At 37.9% G+C, this 25,216-nt stretch overlaps 1 protein-coding gene across 6 annotated transcripts in view; it reads left to right on the forward strand.

The window, feature by feature from the left end:
- Window positions 1-25,216, forward strand: part of MGMT (O-6-methylguanine-DNA methyltransferase) — a 2,722,240-nt gene that overhangs the window by 1,417,298 nt on the left and 1,279,726 nt on the right. The gene's annotated exons all lie outside the window — the stretch shown is intronic.

Here is a 25,216-nt window from a genome sequence, read left to right on the forward strand (position 1 = left end):
TGAAAATTTTACTTTTCTGTTTACTAGAGGTTGGAGATGGTATGCTTGGTGGCTATCACTAAAAAGTTTTCCTCAAAGATTGACTTTCTGTCAGGAGGTGAGGCTGACTTCAAGGGTCATCTGCCTGCTTAGCATATGCCTTTTGCTGTCAACTGACAGCCTTGGTCCCATGTGGGCATTCACATGTAAGTTATGCAAAAAATGTTACATTTCTGTCAATTCTGGTTGCTAGGATATGGGGCTAGTATACTTCATTATTGCACTAAAAAAATTTCCTCAAACTATAATTTTTCAGTCAGGAGGTAAAACCATGTTGGCAAGCCTCCACTATTTGCTTAACAGACACTTTTTGTGGCTATGACTTGGACCTGGATTTGGGTAACTCCATCACTTCCTCCCTAAGCTGCAAGAAGAGTAAAGTTATCTGGAAGGCTTTGATCTCTATTCAGGATTCTCCTTCACCTCAGCCGCTGATAATTAACTCCATTGTGACCAGATTATTTGTTGGACCTCTCATCATTCCTTTATTGTCCCTCTAGTATGCTTTTTTGGAGCCACTATGGATTGGGCAGGCACATGCTTTGCAGATGTTCAGATGCTCTGTTTGGGTTAGGGAGAACCACTCTTGCCAGCAATGGAGAAAGGACTGGAGGTACTCCTTCACTAAGCTGCTTTAAGGTGCTCTTTTTAAAAAAAATAAAAAAGAAAGGAAAATTAAACTAGATATTTTCTTCTCTTAGAGTTCATAGGAGAATTGTCTGAAGTTTGCTTAGTGTTATTTTAAGCCTTTATTTATCTAATTGGGACCAAAAAGAATTGCCAAAGTACCATTAAAGATATTATGTCTTGTTCTTTGTTACAATTCTTTGAGGATGCTTTCTTTGCAACCAGTAATTTTCGAGACAGTCATCCACCTACTCCCACATAGTCTGATAAATTATACAGTAACGGTTGCAGACCCGCAATTTCCTTTTTTTTTTTTTTCCTTTCCTTCTGGCTGTCATAGGTTGGTACTAGGCTATCAGCCCTAGGGCCTATACAAGCCTAGCCATAACAATTCCCTGGCTATTTCTTCCCACACTATTTACTTCCCTGGACCCCTGTCTAGCAGGGCGACTGACGTGATCCCCGGGGTGAATTTCCTTTCTCCCATCCAATCGTCAAGGTTCCTTTTGAAGAGGACCAAAGAGGCACTCTGCTTGACATGTATGGGCAATCTATTCCAGAGTCTGGGGAGTCTCTGGGTCAGGAACCTATCCCTCCAGCATGTTTTGTTTATTGTGATGACAAGGTTTAGATCCCTGGAGCGTGTGGCTCTGAGGGATTGGGATTTCTTTAAGTGTAGCATGTCCAACAGCTCTGGGTTTGACATGGCCTTGTATGTTAAGCAAAGATCGCCTCTGAGTAGACGATATGCGACAGAGTATAGCTGGAGTTTTTAAGGCGGTCAGCGTAGGGCATCTGCTTTAGGCCTGTGATTCTTTTAGTGAGGTATTTCTGTGGCCTTTCCAGTTGTTGCAGATGTCTTGAGAGGTACATACCAAATGGGGCATTGTATTCTATAATGGGTCTAATGAGGGATGAGTACAGTGGGACAATGACCTCCTTTTTTCTGGATGAAAAGCCCTTAGTGATGAGGTGTGCCACCTAGAAGGATTTCCTGACTGTTGTGGCGATGTGGTTATCTAAGGTGAGACCACTGTCCACCTGTGTCCCTAAGTCTCTTATCAAACTTTCGGTGTTTAGTGCACTGCCACCTATATGGTAATTCACGGATACATGTTTTTTCCCAAAGGGGATAACTATACATTTCTTGGCATTGAGATTGAGCCCATGGCTCTGGCAGCAAGCATCTGTTTCTGTAAGGCCCTTTTGTAGAGTATCCACATCATTTGGGGATTCAATAATGGCTCCCAGTTTGCAGTCATCTGCAAACTTTGTTATCCAGAGTCCCTTAGTGTTGGCCTGTACTTCAGAGAAGTAGATGCCAAACAAGAGCGGTCCCAGGACTGAACCCTGAGGTACTCCACTTGTCACTTGTCTGGAGCTGGATTTGGAGTTGGCTACTTTTACAATGTGAGTTCTATCAGTAAGCCAGTTAGCAACCCATTGGGTGACGTAGGGATTAATGCCCAGCTTAGTAAGTTTATCTATGATTCCAGAGTGGGGGATGGTGTCAAAGGCCTTGGCAAGGTCTAGATAGGCTGTGTGGACCACCTTACCCTTGTCCATGGCTCTGGAGACTGATTCAAAGAAGTCAATCAAGTTCAGGAGACAAGATTGGCCCTTCACGATCCCAAACTGGGTGGGGTCCAGTGTTTGAAGGTTGCCAATGTCTTTATTTATAAGTTCCATGATAATACGCTCCATGGCCTTGCAGATAAGGCTTGTCAGACTGGGACGGTAGTTTCCGGGATCCAAGGTGGATCCCCCCTTGTGGAGTGGGATAACTGTAACTGTGCGCCACTCAGTGGGCACGAAACCTGAGGTGAGGCTATGATTAAACATGACACTTAGGTGAGGTGCCAGTTCATATTGTAGTTCATGTAGTACACAGCCCGGGATGTCATCTGGTCCCATGGATGCTGTATTCTTAGCTTTGGAGAGTGTGTTTTTACCTGTGTGGCCGTTATTACCGGAATTTGGCAATCTTCCGGTATTGAGATGGGCCATTTAGGGGGTGAGGGGGGTGAAGTTGGCACTGAATCGATCTGCCAGGATATTGACAATATCCTTGGGATCAGTATATTTAATGCCATTCTGTTTTAGCTCAGAGCACATCTGAGCATTGCCATTTAGATTCTTGACATAGTTATAGAATGCCTTGTTGTTGTCTTTGGAATCTTTGGCAATTTTATTTTCGTAACTAGCTTTGGAGGATTTTATGAAGGATCTCAGTTTCTTACTGAGGCTGGTAAGGAAGTTTTTTGCATCCTGGGATTTTCCTCTTTTCTGCAACAGTTTCTTCCTTTTGTTGTAAAGTTTGTTTATGGCAGGGGACCACCAGATTGGCTTCTTTTTTTTGGATGAGAGCATCTTGGTTCTATTTGGGATGTTTAATATGGCAGAGCTTGATTTTTGAACTCCCTTCTGCAGTGTCTAAGATGCCTCTTGTATTTGTTAGTATCTCCTCTGCTCTAAGTTTTCTGAACATTTTCTCAATGGTCGCTGTCAATATTGTTTTAGTGAAGTTCCCATGGGATCAGTGTTGTGATGATTTGCCTTGCTATATTAACAGAATTTACCAGATGATGACAAAGCTAAGATTCGCAATGCTGCCCTGAATAAAAATATGATTTTTTGGTCAGACATTCTAGATGGCTGCAAACTGATCAGCAGGCTGATTTGAGCTCTCACAGTGTGAAAACAGAAACTGTGAATATAAAGACCACTGAAACTGTCATTTTGGGTAAAATGGATAGTAATTACACAGCCTGGGTGCCAGTGACTCAATTTTACCCAAACTGACAGTGTCAGTGGCTTATATGTGTATGTGTGAAAAGCTGAATTACAGTACACTACTTTTGCCAGCATTTATTTCAGTTGGTCACAGTCAAACATCACAGGTGTACTTTGATGAAAAAAAGTTATTTCTGCAATGTCAGAAGAAGCCTGTATGTGGAAGTATCTGACTTATCTGGCTTGTTAGGGTGTGTGTGGGTGTGTATGTATGTGTATGTACATCTGTGTGTTCATTTAAAACAACTTAAATTTTTATTTTGTTTATTTTACATTTGTTGACCAAGATTGTCCGACTGAGCTGAAGAGCCTTTTTTCCACGAGGGCCAGGGGAGAAAAGCTTCAACATATTATACAATTTTCATTATAAATTACAATTAAACAGCAATGTTACAGGATTATTACAAGGCATTAAGTAGCAATTCAATGTTATACAGTGTCATTAATCGGGAGTATAGCATAACTATTTCAAGATGTATAAAAAGAAATATGTCATTAAGATGAATATAGTTTTTGGGGTAAGTGGTTACAAAAACCCAGTTTTATCATATTGTAGTTGCATGAAGGCAAGACAATTACAATAGAATGTTTCTCTCAGGCAATTTGCTTAATAGATTTTAGAAGACAGTAGAAAGAATAGTCAGGGAAGATTCGAGAGAGCTAGTGAAAAGAGTGAGTTAAGGGCAGAAAGGTTAAGATATGGGAAGTAGGGGATGTTTAAGGAGAGAGAGTGCAGTGGCAGGACCAGTGACTTTTAAAGTGCTCTTTTGTGGCTGTCTTAAATTGTTTAGGATGTGTAAGGGTCCTGATTTCTAGTGGGAGCCTATTCCAGGCAATTGTGGGGTGATAGCTGTACCTGTTGTTTCCAAATTTAGACTTGGGTTTATAGATTTGTAGTAGGTCTTGGTTACAGCTTCGGAGAGGTCTGGAAGGAGAATAATGGGAGATGAGAGGGGATAGTGCTGGCAGTAGGGAGGCTTGTATAGGATAGACTGGATGATCTGGAGCTGAGAGAGAAGAAACTGGTGGGGTAATTCAAGCCAGTTTAGGCATTTTAGAGAGAGACAGTGATTTGATTTGTAGGTTTGTTGGGGAGCAAATCTATCTACCTTGTTGTAGGTAGATTCGGGTTTGGTCAATAGTGCTGAGTTAAGATTTGTGAGAATTTGAGAATTGTACATTAGACTGGGTAGAAGGTAGGTAAGAGAGAGAGTTATCTTGGCTTCAGAGGTAGGGAATTTCTTGTTACAGTAACGGAGCCCTAGTTTTGAATGAGTCTTTTTGATACAGTTATTAACATGCAAGTCAAATTTAAGCTGTTCATCGATGGTTACGCCTAAGAGCTTAGTGCTGGTGTCTACCTGAATGGGAGTGTTATTAAGGGACTGTATGGAGAAGGAGGGTTTTATATTGTTGAACATTTTAGGTAAGAAGAGTAACAGCTTTGTTTTTTTAGGGTTAAAGATGAGCTGTTTGTTGGAGAGCCATGTTGCAACCAAGTTAAAAGATGCCTGAGTAGCTGACAAGAGCTTAGAGGGAGAGTTGGCTGTGGTGATGACTGTAGAGTCATCTCCGTATTGCACTAAAGATGACTGAGGACAGGAGGTATAAAACTGACTAGTAAAGGCCCTAGGATAGACCCTTGAGGTACACCCATTTTTACAGGGAGAGGAGGGGAGAGTGCAGAGTGCCATCTCACTGAGTGAGATCTATCAGTGAGGTAGCTGGAGAACCGTGCAACAGTATCAGAGGAGAAGTTGAGGTTATGCAGTTTTTGCAGCAGAAGAGAGTGTGAGACAGTGCTGAAAGCTTTTGAGACGTCCAAGAATAGGCAAGAAATAAGATTATGGCCATCCATGGCTATAGAGACAGTGCTGAGGAATGATAATAGAGCTGTAGTGGTGCTATGTTTGGGTCTGAAGCCATGTTGAGTTGGTGTAAGCAGATTTTCCTGCATTAGATACTGCATAACTTTTTTATGAATACATTTTTCTAGTACTTTAGAGAGAGGGGAGAGGGGGGAGGACAGTGATAGGTCTAAAGTTGAAGATATCAGAGAAGTTACCTCGTTTGTGTATAGGTAGAATGTAGCATTGTTTCCAGGTGGAAGGGACTTTAGATTCAGAGATAGAGCAATTAATTAGGATAGATACAGGGAGAGCAAGAGAGTCACCTGGCAGTAGAAGAAATGTGGAAGGAATATTGTCAGCTGATGCTGAGCATGGTTTTAATTTAGAGAGTAGAGTTTTAATGTAGCCAGTAGGTACAGGTTTTAGGGAGAAGGTATTTGAGGAGATAGTATTAGGAGTAGGTTCAGAAAAGTTGAAGATGTTAGTAGTAGAGGAGTTTGGGTTAGAGTTCAGTAGCTTAGATATTGAATCGATAAAATAGGTATTGAAGATAGTGGCAGTTTCTTTAGATGTCTTGTCTGGGTATGGATTGGAGGAGTTAAGATTACCGGGATGTAATATTTGGTTAATAGAGTTTCAGAATTATTTAGGATTAGATTTTAGGGCTGTGGGGGGTTTGTTGTAGAAGTCCTTTTTATCTTTGTGTTTTTTTGTCAGATTTCTGAGTTCTTTATATTTTTGCAAGTCTGCAGGGAACTTAGTTTGTGACCATTTTTTCCATAATTTGTCTCTAGTTATCATAAGGGTATGATTGACTTTTGAAAGCCACGGAGATATGGTGGACTTAATTTGGACTTTGCGAGGGGGAGCCAAGTGAGTTTAAGATGCTAAGGAAGGTGGAGTTGAAAGCTGGGACTGCTTCTTCTAGTGTGAGTTGTGTAAGAGATTTCCAGTTTACTTTATAGAGAAGGGGCATTAAAGGTTTCTGGATGGAAGTTAGAGAGTTTGCGACAAGTGATAAATCTAGGAGGTTTTGAGAAGTGGGGAGTGAACCTAAGCACTTTTATAGGGGAGTGATCTCTCAGGGTGTTTGGTAGGGTTTCAGTGGTAAGATATTTGGAAGGATTAGAAACAAGTACCCAGTCAATAAGAGTACAAGATGTATGAGAGTTGTTTGTATGAGTAGGTTGGGAGATTAGCTGTGTAAATCCATATAAATTAATATGAGTATTAGAGTTTGGATTACTGAGAGTTAACCAGTTAATGTTGACATCCCCAAGGAGGATAGTTTCATTAAGGATGTGTTGAGAAAAGTATGAAAGAATATTTTTGAGCAGAGGAATGTTGTCTCCTGGAGGAATATAGATGGCTGCTACTGTGACAGTGCTCTGGTCATTGATTTTAAGGTTATCTGTAAGTAGGTGAGCATGAGAAGAGGATGGGATAGGTTTCATAATACTTGTAGTGGTGAGGTGGTTGGAGTAGAGGATGGCTACCCCACCACCTTTTTTGTTTTGGTGATCTATGCCAAATATATATTAAATATATATTATATAATATAATAATGTTTATATAATATATAAAAATATATAACTTTGACAAGAGTTTCCTTCATTTGATCATAGTCAACCATTGCAAGTGCACCCAGACAGAAATGGGATGTGTCTTGAGTATGTGGAGGAAATTCTTGTCTGAAGACAACTAATGATGATCTGGCTTGAGAAGAGTACGAGTCTGAATGAGTGTGTGTAAATGTGTATTTAGTTCAAGCTAATTACATTACTGTGGTCAGTGGAGTGGCAAGTCTGGATTTTTGTGAAATGATTGCTGGCTTGGCTTATTAGGAGTAAGATGTGGCAGAGAGGATAGCATGCACTGCTTTAGTGTTGATATTTACCCAAGAGAAGACAGTAATGTAATTTTGTTGTGGTGGGAGAGAGTTCTGGCCTTCAAAAACATTATTGCTTATAATTTTAAAGGACTAATGGTGGCAGTACAAAAGGTAATGCATACTGCTTAGAGATACCAGAAGGTGAATAGAGAAAGGAGATGATCTGTTGTACACAGAATCATTCATCTGTTTTGAGACAGCTATGAAGGATTGACTGCCTAGTTATATAGTAAAGAAGTGCTTGGACTCTGCAGTGCCCTTCATGGTAGAGGTAAGACAACATATATAATCTTGTGTGCAGTCTGTTTTTTCTGCAAATACAGTTTTCAATCTTAAGACAAAACATTCAGTGGAATGCTATTAAAGTGGATAAAAAAGTAATGACGAAACTAGGTATGGGAAAAAAGTTTAGAGCTCTTGGCCAGTACCTAGGAGTACTGCTGTTTATCCTGAAGCATGTTATCATCTGAGGAAACATTACTTGTTTATGTTATCAATGTTTAAGTTAATAAACATGGGCAAGTACAAATACTTTCTTTTATGTTTTGGTTATCTGAATCAAAGAAGAGGGACATGATACATTTGTCTTTGTTTTAAATCATTTTGTTTTTCTGCGTGTTTGGGTGACCTCATAGTTGGTATGCACAAAGAAGAGCAATGTGGAGCATTTAGGAGAGTCTGATTTTAATGTTGCTTATGTGGGAGTGCATGTTTGCATACCTTTAGATGCCTTAGCCTAGATTATTTGAGTTGCCATTAAACAAGGTGATTATTCATAGTGAACTCCTTCTACACACTGGAAGAGAAAGGTGAAAGGGTGGAGTGTGATAATGACTAACTGAACTGTCACAAAATAAATCATATGGGAGATAAAGAGGAAAAATGGCAAAATACACATTCAACATGCAGTGGGTTCTGACTTATGCAGATGGTAGAGAAATCATTGTATGTATTCATTTAGTCATTGACATTTGTTTATTCCTTTGTTAGTTAGATAGGTAGTAAGAGAGCAAAGGACCATTTTCAATCATATTTTTTTTGGGGGGGATGCATAGAATATGGGAAGCAGAGCAAAATGCAGCAGATGGAGTTACTGGAGGAAATTATACATGTGGGGTTTCAGTTGGGTTTCAGACATATGGAAGAAACAACTGAGAAATGAAACGGGAGGTGTGGTTGCAAAGAGGCTGACTGAAACAGAGTTGATGGGGCCATATGATTCTGCCTCCCTTATGATATTTATGTATTAGTACGACTCTTCCTGTACATTATTTATCTAGCCTTCTTTTTCCTTCTTACATTTAGAGCACTTGGTATGATCTACCTGGGATCTAATTACACATTTATGCTGCGGTTATTTCCCCTGTAGGTACTGTATGTATTGCTTGTTTTGTTTGTTTTTTAGCAGGAAACCAGAACTAATTTATCTTGGATTTGTTCATTCAGTTTTGACAGTTCTTTTTACTCCTTTAGTATATCAGGCTTGTGCCCAGTGGACCTTTCTTATCTAAAAGTTGTTTATTTTTACTCTTTTGAGTCTGATTTCTCAGCCAGTATTTTACCCTGGCCAGAATACCATTGAAGAGTGGTTAGGAGACTGTTTAACATAAAACCATTGAAGCTACTAAAGTTGTAGCCATGCTTTTAATTTTGTTAGTGCAGTTTATTGCTTGTAGCACTTTTCATTATGTTGTCCCTACACTTCTGGTCTAGCCATCCCTTGCTGCACAACAGAGATATATCATCCTTCATTTTGTAGATGCTGACCCCAAGTGTTTTTTTTTAACCTGCTGTCAGACAAGTCTTCCTGTTTCCTGCCTTATATAAAACATTTGACAGTGATGTTGGCTTCTTTTGCTGATGCTTTTTATGATTGGCTAAAGGTTTGCAATGTAGTTTGGTGCATTTTGATATCAGTAACTGCTGACTTTTTCTATATCATACCCTTCAATAAACTGTTTACAACTAGTAAATCATTAAAGAGTTTTGTAAGGTTGCTCAGTTTGTGAGTTTGTGTTATACTATGTAGTGATTTGAAAGTTGGTTGGATTACCATAGAAATAGTACCAGATTCAAAATGTGACAACTGTGCAGGGATATCTGTATTGCTACTGGAATGGTTTTATATTTTACAGAAACTTTTAGAAGACTATAATGTGAACAAGACTTTCAGTCCTAATCAAATGCATGCCATATAAAGTCAAGATTTGCCACTTTAGCATATATATCATATAAAGTAATTCTGGTTTAAAAATAAGGTAATTCTGTTGAAACATGATTCATTTTGAAGCAGAAAGCTACAAAATATGATGAAATAGAGGTATGTGAGTGCTTGAAATAATGATATTTCAGTTTCTGTCATAAAATGCAGTATATAACAAGTTGATAAAGAAGAAATTTCTTTATTTAAACTGTGATCACAAAAGCAGTAGAGACATTATAACTCTGGACAGAAGAAAGGCCCATAAATACCTTGCACAACAGCATGAGACACTTGAAATGTTAGATTTTGTCAGTTTATGGAGCTTTCATAAGTTTGTAATTTCAAAATACAATAATACCATTCTGAGGCAGGTCACGTACCCATTAATAAAATCCCCAAAGTATACTGAGATGCCATTGCAAACGGTGACCCCGTTTAGATTAGTGCATTTTGTAATGGCAGGTTATTGCCAATTTAATAATGTACGAGATAAAAGTAAGAATTAGAGCCATTATTTCTTGTAGAGAGTATAGCAACACATTTGCGGGTGAGAAAATATTAGTCAAGCACAAAGAACTGAAACCTGATGGCAGTAGAAGACACTGACATGAAATGCATGCTGTATGGGTGACTTATTTGTGTATTTGAAAATTACAACCTATGTTTTAAAATTTGGAATGCTTTAATACACGAGTAATCTGATCTTTGTGAGAAATCATGAAATATGTTTTAAATAAGATTAACATATTAAAACAGTACAGTACTGCCTTAAATTTCTATTACTCATTTTCCTCTTTAAGAAAGATGAAAGTGCTCCAGTTACCGGCTTAATGAAACTTGCTTTACACCAACCAGGCACTTGAAAGTCTTTCTTTTTTATTATTTATCGGATTATGAAATGTTAAACTAAACTCTTACAATTTTTTTTTTTTTTTATGCATCATCAAGGCACATCTTACTTTACAGTTAACAGGGAAACTCAAAGGCTTAAGGTAAAATTTGCTTAATGAAAATTTGTCATGTATCTATAGACAAGTATATAACATGAAAGTGCAAGTGTAGTCCTTCCATAACCAGCAAACTGAATTTACTGTTTATTGTTAATGATGTGTTATGCCCTATTAAAAACAGGCAATGTATCCAAGGTGTTTAATAGCTTCCACTGTATGTTTGCATACTATTTATAATACTCCATACCTCATTCTTTTTGCTTTAAAGCAGTATTTATATTTAGGTAACTGTATCATTTATGTAAAGATTATTATGCTTAATGAATGCAATAACCTTGCAGGATGTTGTTATACAGTACTGCTTGTTATCCAACAAGTGTAGACTAATATTTTCTTATACTTTATCATCAGTAAAATAGCTGGCCTGTAGAAGATAACAGACTGTCCAGTTTTAGTCATTACAACTGCTATTTAGACATTTATTGTCAGAATGTGTTCTTTCTGAGATATTGGAGTAAGAGAGATCATCTAACAGTGTGGGTAAGGAAGTCTCTGTTTTCCTTCACTGCTATCTGTTTAGGGATGCAGGTGTGAGGGAGTGTGGGGGGAGGGGCTTTCACCCTTAAAAAATACTTATTTTTATACATTTCCAATTCATACGGAAAAAAGAAACCACAGTTGCAGAATTGTGATGCCTCAGAGAAGTCACTGGAAGTTAAAAAAAAAAAAGTTTAGTAAAAATCTCAATGGTCAACATTTACTTGTTCAGCAGGATAACAATATGACATTTCTTATCACTGGAGGGACATAATGTATCCTGACTTTGCTCTAAATACAGTGCTTTGTTTAGTTTTAATTGGTGTCCTTAGTAAGGGAATTGATTTGTTAGAGTCAACAGAACAGGATTTTCTGAAATTTCTGCAGTAAAATGTCACATTCTCTCTCTCTGTTCCTATATCTATCATTTTTATCTGTATATGTGTCTCTACGTCTATCTGTCTCTCTGAATACATATATGTGTGTGTGTGTATATATATATATATATATATATATATATATATATATATATATATATATACACACACACACACACACACACACACATACAAACAAAAACATACTTAGACACACACACATGTAGAGTATGGAAATGGAAAATATGTTTAAATGTGTGTAAACGTTGTTATCTCTAAAATTCTCACAATAATTAGGGAGGTAATTGGTTATTTTAGATAAGTTAATGGAAAAGTGATTGCCTCTTAGTGTTGTATAAAAGCTGTAACTTGAAAGCAGGAGATCAGGAAGTCAGTTCCTCAAGTTGGAGGATCATCATGGGTAAAGAAGGGGCTTTGCCGCAAGATTTGTAATTTCTTGAGTGGGGTAGTCAATTCTGGGCCTTTGTTGGATGAGGCCCGAAGGAAAGTCAAGAATAGAGTTTGTGTGGAGCTGGATATTAAGGCTTAGACAAGGCTTGCAACTGCGAACTCTGCCATGCAGACTGGTTTTGTAAGAGCTGTGTGGAACTGAGTCTGTATGAAATATAGTTGGTGGAATTATTTCTAAAAACTAAGAGCATGTATGATATACTGTGTAACTCTAAGATTAATGATGCAAAGCCAAAGTGGACTGCTTTTATTTCTTTGTTAAAAATAAGCTGGTGATGTTCAACATTAGATCACTGCTGATGTAGTATATGGTCAGCTGACCAACTTTTCATATTTTAAGGGCACCTTTCATGCACCCTGATAGGACCTCGAACATGGCTCTCTATAAAAAACAGTTAGGGGTGCCAAAAGCCTCAGAGCTTACTTGCTGCCAAAGTGTTTTCCTTCTGTGGATTTTGTGGTACTAATGGTCAGCTAGCAGTCCTTCAAGGCTGGGGTGGGTAAGTTCTCTTCTGGGAAAACCTTCAACTACTTTGATTGACAAAATTATTTTTTCTATGAAATATATTTTAATTTGAAAAATTAATATTGTTCAACTGACATTACTTGTCAGGGGAAAGATACTTATAAATGCTTGTGTGAATAAACTGTATGTTTATGTTTCTTGACCTATGTTCTACTTTTTAGTAGTTTTTTCTGTGTTATGAGCAGGATTTTGTGCTTTTGGGGATTGTCAGTGTTTTTCTTACCTGAATATACCTTACCAACTCTTTGTGATCTATCTTCTAAGCTCCTTTTCTCAGTGATCCCATAGAATAATTACCAGTCTCCTCAGTTATTCCTTTCAGTCATCCCCAAGAAGAAAAACTTTAGTAGTGAGTCTTCATGTGTCAGGCCTTCTCCTTCACATCCTCAGCTCCTGATGGGTGACTCTTCTTAGACCAGAACTGGTCACTTGGACTGCTCATAATTTTTCTCCTTTACTTCTGGTATAGCACCTACAGTCATTAAGAGCCTTGCACTAGAAGTGTCCCTTGCAGCAGCAGGACTATCCCTTGGGCATAGAAGAACCATTCTTAGTGTCCTTGGTGGAATGACCAGGTGAAGGTCTAATGCACAGCAGAGGGAGAGACCCTAAGTTACAGGATAGCATGCTTTCAGTGGATCCATCTTTTTCCAGGAAGACCCTCCCCCCACAAAGAAAAGAAAACAGAAAATTAAAAACATCCCTTCTCCTGTGTCAGTTTCTGTGGAAGTGGAAGACTTGCTGAGATTTGCTGGGAATTAATTTCTGCCTTTAATTTGACTAACTCCTCTCTGGTAAAAAAGCAAAGTTAGTTACTTCTCTTTCTTACTCTGATTTTCAGTCAGAAGAACAGGAATTATAGGAAGAATATTGCAATTCATTGTTTTCTTCACAAGGTGAAGAGTCAGATTCTGAGGAAAGTGTTGCTTCAGATTTCCCTCCAGAATACCTATGTTTTTCTGAGACTTTAAAATAAATGAAAAAGGTATTTCAGTGGATACAAAATGAAATTCATATTTCTAAGCAAAAAAAATATCAATTATTACAGCTGGATATTTCACAAGTTATAGCTGTTCCTCTTATTTTATCTGCTTTTGAAGATGTTTTCCTGACAGGTTGCATTTTACTTGACAGTCAGTCCACTACTCCTTCAAAGTCTGACATGTTATAGAAGGTACCTCAGACTCACAAATATTGGTTTTCTAGCCCTAAAGCAGACCCTGCATTGATTTCCTTATATAAAACTGTGTTGGATAAACAGATTGTTAATTTAGTTAAACATTCCTCAAAACTGTTCTTACGATGCTGCTGATGCTTTTTCTAGAGCTGCTGCTTCTGGGTCGCTCATGAAAGGATTTGTTTGGTTTGTTCTCAAAATTTAACAGAATATGTTAAGAATGAGGTTTTAAATTCTTCCCTAGACAAGGAAGGCCTGCTTGGGCCTTCTGCAGCTGAGGTTCTTCAAAGATTTGAAGAGAAGGGAAGTTGATTTAAGGAGTGACACAAATTTTCCAGCCTTATTTTTTAAATCAAGCAAATTTTTCTTTCCATTTTTCCCTTCCAGCCCTGCATAGTGTGTAACCATTTTTACAAAAAGCAAGGTGCTAGTAAACAGGATTTTTTAAAATGTAAAGGCAAGGGGACACCAAAAATAAAGGAGCATGTCTCAAAATCAAGGATAGTACAAAAGGTCAGAATGATGATTTGTCTTTTTCAGGATCTCCCTCTCCCATTTTGGCAATCTCACATTTTATTTGAGTCTGTATCGTCCGGTGTGGAACCAGATTATGTAGGACAAATGGGTTCTGAAAGTCACCCAACAGGTATATAGCTGGTAGTAGCACTCCCTACCTCCTTTTCTGTGGGATTCAACCTTTCCCAGTAAACCAAATAATACCTATTTGTGCCTTCCTGCCAGAAAGGGAGAGGGTTTTATTCAAGGATTTTTCTGGTGACAAAGAAAGAAAGAACCTGGAGAACAATGCTAGATGTCTCATTTCTTAATCAGAGACCGTGAGAGGAAGTTGAATGATGTCTTGGTATGAGAGGTGGTGTTCATGTAATGATTATAGAAGTATGGAGAGAAATGAAGTTTCAGTCCTCCTTAACAAAATATAATAAAACTTTTACTTCTGGCTCAGGTTCCATTTCCTGGAAATAAAATATGTTTTCCCAGCAAGGCACAGGCTAACAAAATTTTAAAAAGCAATGTCAGGGAAATTCAGAGAAGAAAGGAGGGTCCTCCCAAATCTAACAACATTGTAAGAAAATTGGCTATGTTCTCCTTTATGCGCTCCCCCCACCCCCACCGTGGCAGTTCTTTAAAGCTTTCTCAAGTCTATCTCTTCACTTACCTCTGTGTTATCAGATAGCTTCAGACACTTGGGATTCCTTTTCATCCAACCAATCAAACGCCCCATGTTTCCATCCTTTTCAGGATCTGATAGGGGGTTGTTGAGCCTGTTGCCCCAGGGCTAAGAAGGAAGGTTTTTATTCAAGTAAATATCTAATGGTAAAGAAAAAAGGAACCTAGAGACCTGGTCTAGACTTTTCTAAAGCTTTTCATCAAGTTCCAGTTATAGGTTCATAGGTATGTACTATGCTGTTGATCCATGATGATCTTTAGAAGCCTTGCCATACATTCCCATGCAAGTTTCAGCTAGAGATGAGTGTAACATTTACATGTTGCCTCTGTCCATTAGAGATAAGGATGCTAAACCGGGGTGAATTTGTGATTACCCATCCATTCATTCAGATTATATTTGAATAGTGTAAGGGAAGTACTTTTTATGTGAAGAGGAAGACTATTAGAAATAAGCTGTAGCCTTGATAGAATTCTCTAAGAATTTGTTCACTGTTTACATTTTTCTGTGTTTGGTTTGCATTTTCAGTGTTCTACTTTACCCTTGAGTTTGTCAACAGCTCTGAGTGTTTGCAAAGTCCATGGCTGCTCTAATAGCTCATTGCAGGTTGTGGAGTATTCACAGTTTTACAAGTTTAAATGCCTGCATAATTTTTGCAGATTGTTTCACAAGTTGTCAAGAATCTCTGGCTTGGATAAAAAAAACATCACCCTGAGTTTTCAGGTGAACATAGAGAAATCTTTGTTCATCCTGTTTCACAGGATAGTGTTTCTGGGATGTCTACTGGACACAACCCTCATGGTGGCTTTTCTCCCACAGAGATAAAGTGGAATGTTACAAGGAACAGTTTCTGATATTTTGAAGCCAGACTTCGGCATCTTCCAGGGAATATCTCAGAATTCTAGATTTCATTGTGTCTACTATTCTCATGATTTCTTTGGCTAGACTTCACATAAAGAATATACAGTGGTTTGATAAATCAGTTGGATGCAGCACCAGCACCTCCTTTCATTTCAAATTCTAGTGTTGGGGATTGTGAAAATGAGTTACACTGGTGGGTGAATCAGTTGTCTCACAGTCCAGGTCTCCTTTTTTTCCCTTCCAGCCCTGCATAGTGTGTAACCATAGATGTATCAGATTTTGCTTGAGGACTCTGTCTAAAGGAGTGAACACCTAGGACCTCTGGAAGAAGCAAGTCAAATTAAAGTACATACATAATAAAAAATGCCAACAAACACAGTCAGATAAAGCACTTTTCATCTAGTTGGTAACTAGACTTCATCAGATACCAGTCTTTGAATCAAGTTCTCCTAAATACCCTCTCCCCTCCAAAGTTCTTAATTGATCGATTGATTTGTGAGACTGGTAAGTCAGGTACCATAGTTACTACCCTAATTTGCAACCTCCCCAGTCTTGTGAAAAGGTACAAAAAATACCTGTGATACTGTAAAATAAACAATAAAGGTAACAGTAGGAAAAAGTGAAACTACATATTAAACAAGTAACAATTGTTGACTAGGCTGTAGCATATTTCAGCAAAACATTTCTACAACACCTAGACACTGTTGCTCCATTGCGCAAAATCAAGTTTAGAACCTCTACAAATCCCTGGCTCAGTAAAGAAACCAAACAAATCCTCAAGTCCAGAGACACTGCCTGGCTTTACTATCAAAAAGCCAAAGAAACACAAAGCCTAACTAAGTACCAAGAACTGCGCAACTGTGCAAAAAAATGCATTAGGCTGGACAAACAAAATCCTACTACATCACATTACAAACTAAATACCAACACAACCCCCCCAAAATTTTGGAAAAATGGAAACCAGCTACTAAAATCCACCCAAAAGGCTACCCCCAAACCAACCACCCCTGACACTAAAGTTCCATTAAAACACAATTCAACTCCCACTTTGTGAACTCAATTCTATCCATAGTATCACAGGACAGTTCCTACCCCCCCAACACAAATAACACTAATACAAGCTTTACCCTTAAAACAGTTTCCACCACTTCAATCAAAAGCATGCTCTTCAAACTAAAAACCTCATCAACAGCAGCCAACCTACTCCCCAGCTATTTCTTGAAACTCACGGCAGATGCTGCTGCTGTCCTAATCTCCACTCTCATAAACAGATCAGTTGTTGAAAACTATGTGCCCAAACTCTGGAAAATATCCTATGTTACACCCATACATAAAGGCAGGACCTCCACTGAACTTAATAACTACTGACCCATTGCTTTACTCTCCCCCCTGGCCAAAATCCTAGAAAAATGCATCCATACCCAGGTCCTAAAATATCTCCTAGACAGCAACATCCTGTCACCTACTCAACATGGTTTCAGACCTGCCCATAGTACCACTACAGCCCTCCTCTGCTTCACAGACGCTGTAAACCGTCTCAAAAATGAAGGCCTGCAGGTGTCAACTCTTTTTTTTGGATATGTCCAAAGCATCTGACACAGTCTCCCACCAAATCCTGCTAAACAAACTAAACCAATATCACCTATCAAATTCCACTTTTATCTGGTTCCAAAGTTACTCAACTGACAGGTGCCAAGCTGTGAAATGGGAAAATTCTCTCTCTCCTCAGCTGCCCATAACTGTAGGAGTCCCACAGGGTTCTATCTTAGGACCACTACTATTCAATCTTCACAAATGACCTCCATACCTCCACACAGCATGCATCTATCATTCAGTATGCAGATGATACTACCTTAATCTGTGCTGCACAAAACATTACCTCCCCCCTGCAGTCAACTCAACTAGCATTCTCTGACATTGAAAACTACCTTACCAAAGCCCAACTTATCCTCAGTCCAAAGAAAACTCAGCTTATGATTATAACCAGTTCTAACAAAAACACTGATAGCAGTCAATTCACTATCTACTCCACAAATGCTACTGCATTCATTCCAGTGGCACAGGCTAAGCAATTGGGAATAACCATAGACTCCCACCTAAAATTTGATAGTCACCTCAACTTAACTATTAAAAAGTACATGCCAAACTGGGATCACTCTACCATATCAAACCATTTCTTACCAACAACACAAGATTAGCCATTGCTTGCTCCCAACTTCTATCCACCCTACTCTATGCATCTCCCATTCTGACTAATCTCAACAAAACTGAACTAAGCAAAATGGAAGCCTGCTATAACAGAATTACCCACTTTGCTGCAAATTGCTCATATAGACCTCATCACTGTACTGCTTTGAGACAGCTCCACTGGCTTGAACTGCCCAACCTCCTAACCTACAGTCAGCTGTGCCTCTGTAATTCTATCTATTACCTCCCCAGTAAGTGTCCTGCCCACAGAAACCTAGTACAACATCACTCAGCCAAAAGGCCTCTTAGATCATCAAGCAAACTACTACTAGAAGTCACCAACAGCTTTGGAGATACACCATATAGTAGTTCATTGGCTAAAAAATGGAACTCTCTCTCCACTAGCATACAAAACACATTGTCCAAAGCCTCCTTTAAAAACCTCATTAGGCAACATCTCAAGCAAAGTTGGCAGTGCCATGACTACTCCCCAGGCTAGTGAAAACGGATAAGGTACACATACTAAACCTAGAGCACTTGATAATAGTTTTCACTCTTACTCTCAAACACTAGCTAATGCACAATGTATGTACTGTACCTGTGTACTATGTATGTGTTCTACCTATGTTCCAAATTTCAGCTCTACACCAGAAATCTATTAATTACTTTTATTTTTAAATTCATATTTTCGTGTTTGTTTTCTCCACTGTAACTGTTGATGTGCTGCATACCACTGTAAAAACATGTCTGTTGTAATTTGTGTATATACTGATCATGTCTAAATATCTAAATGTATCTGTAATTTTTCTGTGTGGAGCTTTTCTCCCCGGGCCTCTGCTGAAAAAGGGCCTTTTCGGCTCAGCCAGACACCCCTGGTTAACAATTGTAAAATAAATAAATAAAATAAATAACTGCAAAACACCTAATTTTGTACAATGTTTAAAAAGCTTTACAATTCTTGACATGACTGTGTTGAATACTAAATATGTTTACTTGGCTTAAGAATGAAGCCTATATGCGGACTATATACGTGTATACAGTCCTAGCCAAAAAAATGTATATGTATATTTAACAAAGAAAAAACTTAACACTGATGACCTGTAAATAGAGTAGCTTGAGTGGTAAGCAATTCTCCTGTTACTATCTTGTTAAATTCTTAAGTCTTAAAAGGCACTTTAAAGGTCTTAAAATGGAACACATTTCATTGAGGCCAGGGAAAAAGCATGCGTCCGTTCAGATTTGCCACATCAGTTCTAGCCTAATAACAGAGACCTAGGTCCACCCCTTAAGTCTTTTGGAATGTGGTCAGTAGCCCTAAATTTAAATGTATGGGTGGGATTAAACTTGGTGTGATTAGCTAATGCATTTTCGATTTTCCCATTCCTAATGTTATATGTATGTTCGTATACTCGCTCCTTCAGTTTATGATCAGTCTTCCCGATGTAGAAAGTAGCACATAATTGACATTGGGCTAAATAGACCACAAAGCTAGAGTTACAGTTAAACCTTTCAAATGTTGTTGTGTAACGTCTGCCCTGATGTTAAAATTATACCCAATATCCATAAATTTACAGTAATTGCATGACTCACATCTTGTCATAGCAGGATGTCTAACTGTACTCATATTACACGTTTTGAGCAAATTCTTCAAATTATTCCCTCTCCTAAATGTAAAAGAAGGGGTGGACCCTACTCTAGTTCAAAGGCCTTGGTCACTGCTGAATAATCTCCAATTCTTTTTTATTATTGCTTGGATGCCCCTACTTTGCATACCAAAAGTTAGTGTAAAACTAATGGGGGACTTATTAAAATCTTGATTTGTTTTACTCGAAAGATCACTTAGATCAACTTGACTAAATTCTGTTAGTGTGGATCCTAGTTAAGGGAATATAAATACCATTAGTTCTTTTGTTGTAAATCTCACTGGTGATCTCTAGAATAAGTTCCTCAGGGTAGCCCCTTTTAATAAACATATCACCTATTTTTTCACATTCTCTGATGAACTCACTCTGTAGTGTCACCATCCTTGCGGCAAGATGTGAGTCATGCAATTACTGTAAATTTATGGCTATTGGGTATAATTTTAACATCAGGGACAGACGTTACACAACAACATTTGGAAGGTTTAACTGTAACTCCAGCTTTGTGGTCTATTTAGCTCAGTGTCAATTATGTGCTGCTTTCTACGTCGGGAAGACCGATTGTAAACTGAAGGATCGAGTATACGAACATACATATAACATTAGGAAGGGGAAAATTGAAAATGCATTAGCTAATCACACCAAGTTGAATCCCACCCACACATTTAAATTTAGGGCTATTGACCACATTCCAAAAGACTTAAGGGGTGGACCTAGGTCTCTGTTATTAGAGAGGCTAGAACTGATGTGGCAAATCCGACTGGGCACATGCTTTTTCCCTGGCCTCAACAAAATGTGTTCCATACAGTGCCTTTTAAGACTTAAGAATTTAACAAGATAGTAACAAGAGAATGTCGCCTCACAGTAAGACGCTGTCCGGTTCGATTCTCAGCTACAGCGTCTTCTGTGTGGAGACATGCGTGAATGGGCGTACCTTCGTTGAAGGTTGTGCGTCAGGGCTGGCAACTCAGCATGTAACAATCAACTGCCAATCATTAGTGGACCAGAGTTCCGCTGTGGTGACCCCTAACCGGGAAAAGCCGAAAGACACACACACAAGTAACAAGAGAATTGCTTACCATTCAAGCTACTCTAGAGGTCATCAATGTTAAGTGTTTTCTTTGTTAAATATACATATACATTTTTTTGGCTCGGACTGTATACACATATAGAGTCCACATATAGGCTTCATTCTTGAGCCAAGTAAACATATTTGGTATTCGACACAGTCATGTCAAGAATTTTAAAGCTTTTTAAACAGTGTACAAAATTAGGTGTTTTGCAGTTATTACAATTGTTATTTGTTTAATATGTATTTTCATTTTTTCCTACTGTTACCTTTATTGTTTATTTTACAGTATCACAGGTATTTTTGTACCTTTTCAGAAGACTGGGGAGGTTGCAAATTAGGGTAGTAACTATGGTACCTGACTTACCGGTCTCATAAATCAGTCAGTCAATTAAGAAATTGGGAGGGGAAAGGGTATTTAGGAGAACTTGATTCAAACACTGGTATCTGAGGAAGTCTAGTTACCAGCTAGATGAAAAGCACTTTATCTGACTCTGTTTTTTGGTATTTTTTATTATTTTATTATTTTATTAAAGTTCTGTGGTCTCCATACTTGGTTTTTTGGTATTTTTTATTATTTTATTATTTTATTAAAGTTCTGTGGTCTCCATACTTGGTTCTTGTTCTTGTTTTGTTTTTTAAGTTCCGAGTTTGTCTTAGTCATTACTAAAATACATACATGTCAAAGAAATTATGGCTTTAACAGTTGCTGTCAAATCGTCGAACAATCTTTGGGTTCCAGGCTCTGTGCTATTAATTATAGTCAGCACCATAATGATGTGGTATATAAACAAACAAGAGGATCCTGTTCCTACCCCGTTTGCATACCAGCTAAGGTCGCCTGGGAATTAGAGACTCAATTCAATCTGCCCATTCAGTTTACCTACATTTCTTCAGAGCAAACCATATTGCATAAGCTGAGCAGGACCAGAACAGACGCTGTTGAATGTAAGCTGTACCAGGAATTCATCCATCTGTGGGTAACTCCTCAAGTGGATTTGCTTGCCTCCAACCACAGCAGGCAGTTAGAGAAATTCTGATCCAGGACTCCTTGTACACAGATGTGGAAGACAGATACCTTTCATTCCCATGGTCAGGAATGTTCTTGTATGTTTTTCCTCTGATAATCAGGGTTCTTCTAAAGACTAAGAGCATCTCTCCAAGGATAATTGTGGTGGCCTGTTTTGGCCTGAGCATCAATGGTTCTCTCTTCTTTTGAAAATGTGGCAATTACCACAAGCTTTCTCACAGAATAGACTTACCCACACAAGACAGCAGTTGTTCGATGCATCCCAACCTTCAACCTTTTCAGCTGACTGCCTGAATGATAGAATGTTAGTACATTTTAGACAACTTATTTCTGAGGACCTGAAGCAGGTATTAAAGGAGGCAAAAGAAACCTTTTACTAGGAAATCATATATGGGTAAGTGGAAAAGATTTTCTAGTTGGTGTCATGACAAGAATCAGGACCCTTTCAGTACTTCGACTTTGGGTCTGAAGTGTTTGTGAGAATTATTATCCACTGTCTTTCCTATAAAGATTCACCTTTGGGCCATCTCTGCCTATCTGCCCATAGATCTTCCCCTTTTACCCTACCTCAAGTGAAACAATTTTTGATAAGGCTTTTTTCCTTATCTGTCCACCTAAAAGACCGGTGTCTCCTTCTTGGGATCTTATTTTTATAGTGGAAAAATCAACACTGTTTCCTTATAAACCTACTCACAAGGCTGTTTTAACTTATTCAAGTTCACGGCCATGCTTATGAAATTGGCGTATTTCCTAAGCACTTACAATACAACTATGAATTCAAAGACTGTAACGCAGTGAACAATGAAATGTTAACAATATATGCAGGAACATGTAATTTGTTAAAACAGTTTCTTCTAAACTAATGTTATTGTAAAGCAGCAATATCATATACTGTAGTAATGTAAAACATTGTTACAGGGATGGAAAAAGATACATTGTTAATGCATTAACTAATGCTGCACAGCCATTGTAAAACTTCTAGGTGTCAGTAAATAAGCAGCATCTTGACATTGTAGTCTGAAGTAAAATAAAACCAAACTTCATAAAACAACCCAACATGTTTTAGCGGGTAAAACTCAGTCCCATACAGCACCAGTCTTATCTGAATGTTAAAATGGATGATTGTAAAATCTGCTCATTCTTCTATTTGAATATCAGGAATCACAATTAATTGCCAGTACAAAAAGCAGTTCATCAAACAGCAAAAAACACCGTTAATTTCACAGCCATTATCCATGAAGTAAATCAGCAAGCAAATCTTATGTTTTTACAGTACCAAACAACAAATACGCATATTTCATCCTCCTACAATGTAAGTCCAGTGCTGTTGGATATATGTAAAAATCAAGCCGAAAATGGTCCTGTTCTTAAAAATACTCTTCATTCTTTATTCCGTCTTTCCTTCCTCTTCAACACATTACATCACCAGGACACAAACGATAAAACACAACATATATTCAACCATTGCAGCCATAGCAATAGTCCAAAATAAAGCAAAACTCAAAACAAATTGAAGAGAAAACATGTAAAATGTAACAGGTTCTGGAGTCTGGCAGCCACCTGCCACCTTTTTTGAGAACCTAATTTTGTGCTTATTTGTTGGAAAACTGTTACTCATTGCAGTAACTTCTACAGGATGAGTATATGAGTTACAAGCTGTTGTGGAAAGTCATCCTTATCTCATCTGTCAGAAAAATAGGGTAACACTGAGAACAAACCCTAACTATGGTTGTTTCAGAAGTTACTTTGAGGTAAGGGAATTCATCTCCCTGTTTTCTTCCCAGAACCAAAAAAAAATTAAGGGAGAAAGAATTTTGTATACAATGAGTGTCCACAGGCAACTCATCTACTACATTCCCAGGCAGGGCCGGCCTTAGCCGAAATGGCGCACTAGTCAAAGTAGTGCTCCGTCACCCCTTAAGCCTCACCCACACCACACTCATGAAACACCCCTATTTGAGCCACACCCACTGGGTCATTCCCCAAGAAAGCCACTCCAGTCATTTCCTTAAATTATTTAAATGCATAGGAAGAAAAAGATACCTTGTAATGTAGTAAACTGCAGCTACCTTTGCATGTGTATTTTCTGCTTGAAATACCAGAGCCAGATCATGGTCAAATAGGGTTCTAGGAAGGGTAATAGACCGCCACTCCAGAGCAGCCCCTCCTGCAACCCCCATAAGGCAGCCTCCTCCTCAGCCATTCCAGTGTTCCATTATTTGGTTATCTCACCAGTTCAAATGCATATGTTCTATTATTTGCTTCTACAATTATTACAGATATTGAAACAAAATAGCACACAGATAGCCATTTGCTAAACAAACAATACAGTCTCACAATGAAAACAGACTTAGCATGATCAGTAAACTTGTCTGCCCTTGAAACTCACATTCATTGAAATGGCAAAACTCACATTCATTGAAACAGCATGAAAACCCACATTCATAGAAATGCATCTGGTTGGTGGAGAATTAAGTTTACATTTGGGCTGTTTTCAAAACAGACTCTTTGCACACATGTTTTTAGGGCTATGCATACATGTAATTATTCTTTAATTCACTGTCCTGATTGTATTGAATTATATTCCTTGTATAATACAGTACCACTTGTTAGAATATGTTTTAAATTTGTAGTTTTAAACATTCTTTTAATAAGCAATGAAACAAAATTTATGAGCCAAACACTATCCATTTCAGAAAATTTCAACAGTAAAAGGCCACTCAAGACTTCTGTCATTACAATCCACCAATATTATTCCACACGCACAATCTCTGCAGAAGTAAAATCATCTAAATTCCACATTAAAGAAATCTGTAACTAATGAACTGGCAAACAACTTTACATATCAGTGTTATCTACAAATTCAGTGCCTGCTGCCCTTGAAAAATTAATTTCCTATTTTACAATAAAAAATTGGTAAGTTGGTAATATTGCAATAGGAAATGACTAACAATTTCACAGTTACTAGGTATCTCATACAAAGTATAGCCATGGGAACATCGGTGGCAAATACTTTTGCCAATATTGTTCTTTACTATTGGGAAAAGAATTATATATTGAATGACTCGAATGATTTAAATAAGCATGTAAAAAGTTATGTAAGGTTTGTTGATGATTGTTTTTTCGTCTGGGAGGGGAGTGAATATGAATTGAATACCTACCTATCTTACTTGAACAGTACAACACCATTTTTTAAATTCAAAATGAACTATTCAACTCAAAGTATAATATATTTAGATGTAAAAATTTATAAAAAAGATCAAAAACTTGAAACAATGATACATAAAAAAGATGTACAAGTGATGAGGTATTTAAAGAGAACCAGTATGCACCCAACACACATTTATAGGGGCATAGTAAAGTCACAACTCATTAGAGTGAGTAGACTAACAACTGAAAATGACTTGTACACAAAAGAGATAAAAGAAATGAAGCAAGAATTTAAAAATGGAGGGTACTCAGAGGCTATGATAGAGAAATGTATTGAGGAAATAAATAAGGATAGAGATCAGGATTATAAACCAGTGTTTAATTCTGTGGCATCTGAGAGATCAGTTTCGTCAGAAGTACAAATAATGACAAAAAATGATAAAATTAGGTACGTAACTACATATAATGGATATAGCTACAGGATTTGTAAAATAATAGAAAAAAATTGGCCGATTTTAATGGCTATGCCGGAAATACAAAAAATAACAGGACCAAAACCTAGCTTTGCATACAGAAATCAACAATCATTAAAAAGTATTTTGTGCTATAAAGATTTTAGTAAACAAGTGTGCTCTTTACATACCAAGCTAGG

The sequence above is a fragment of the Protopterus annectens genome, chromosome 14.part0 (assembly GCF_019279795.1).
Source record: "Protopterus annectens isolate FY-2018-M chromosome 14.part0, PAN1.0, whole genome shotgun sequence".
Lineage (NCBI taxonomy): Eukaryota > Metazoa > Chordata > Ceratodontiformes > Protopteridae > Protopterus > Protopterus annectens.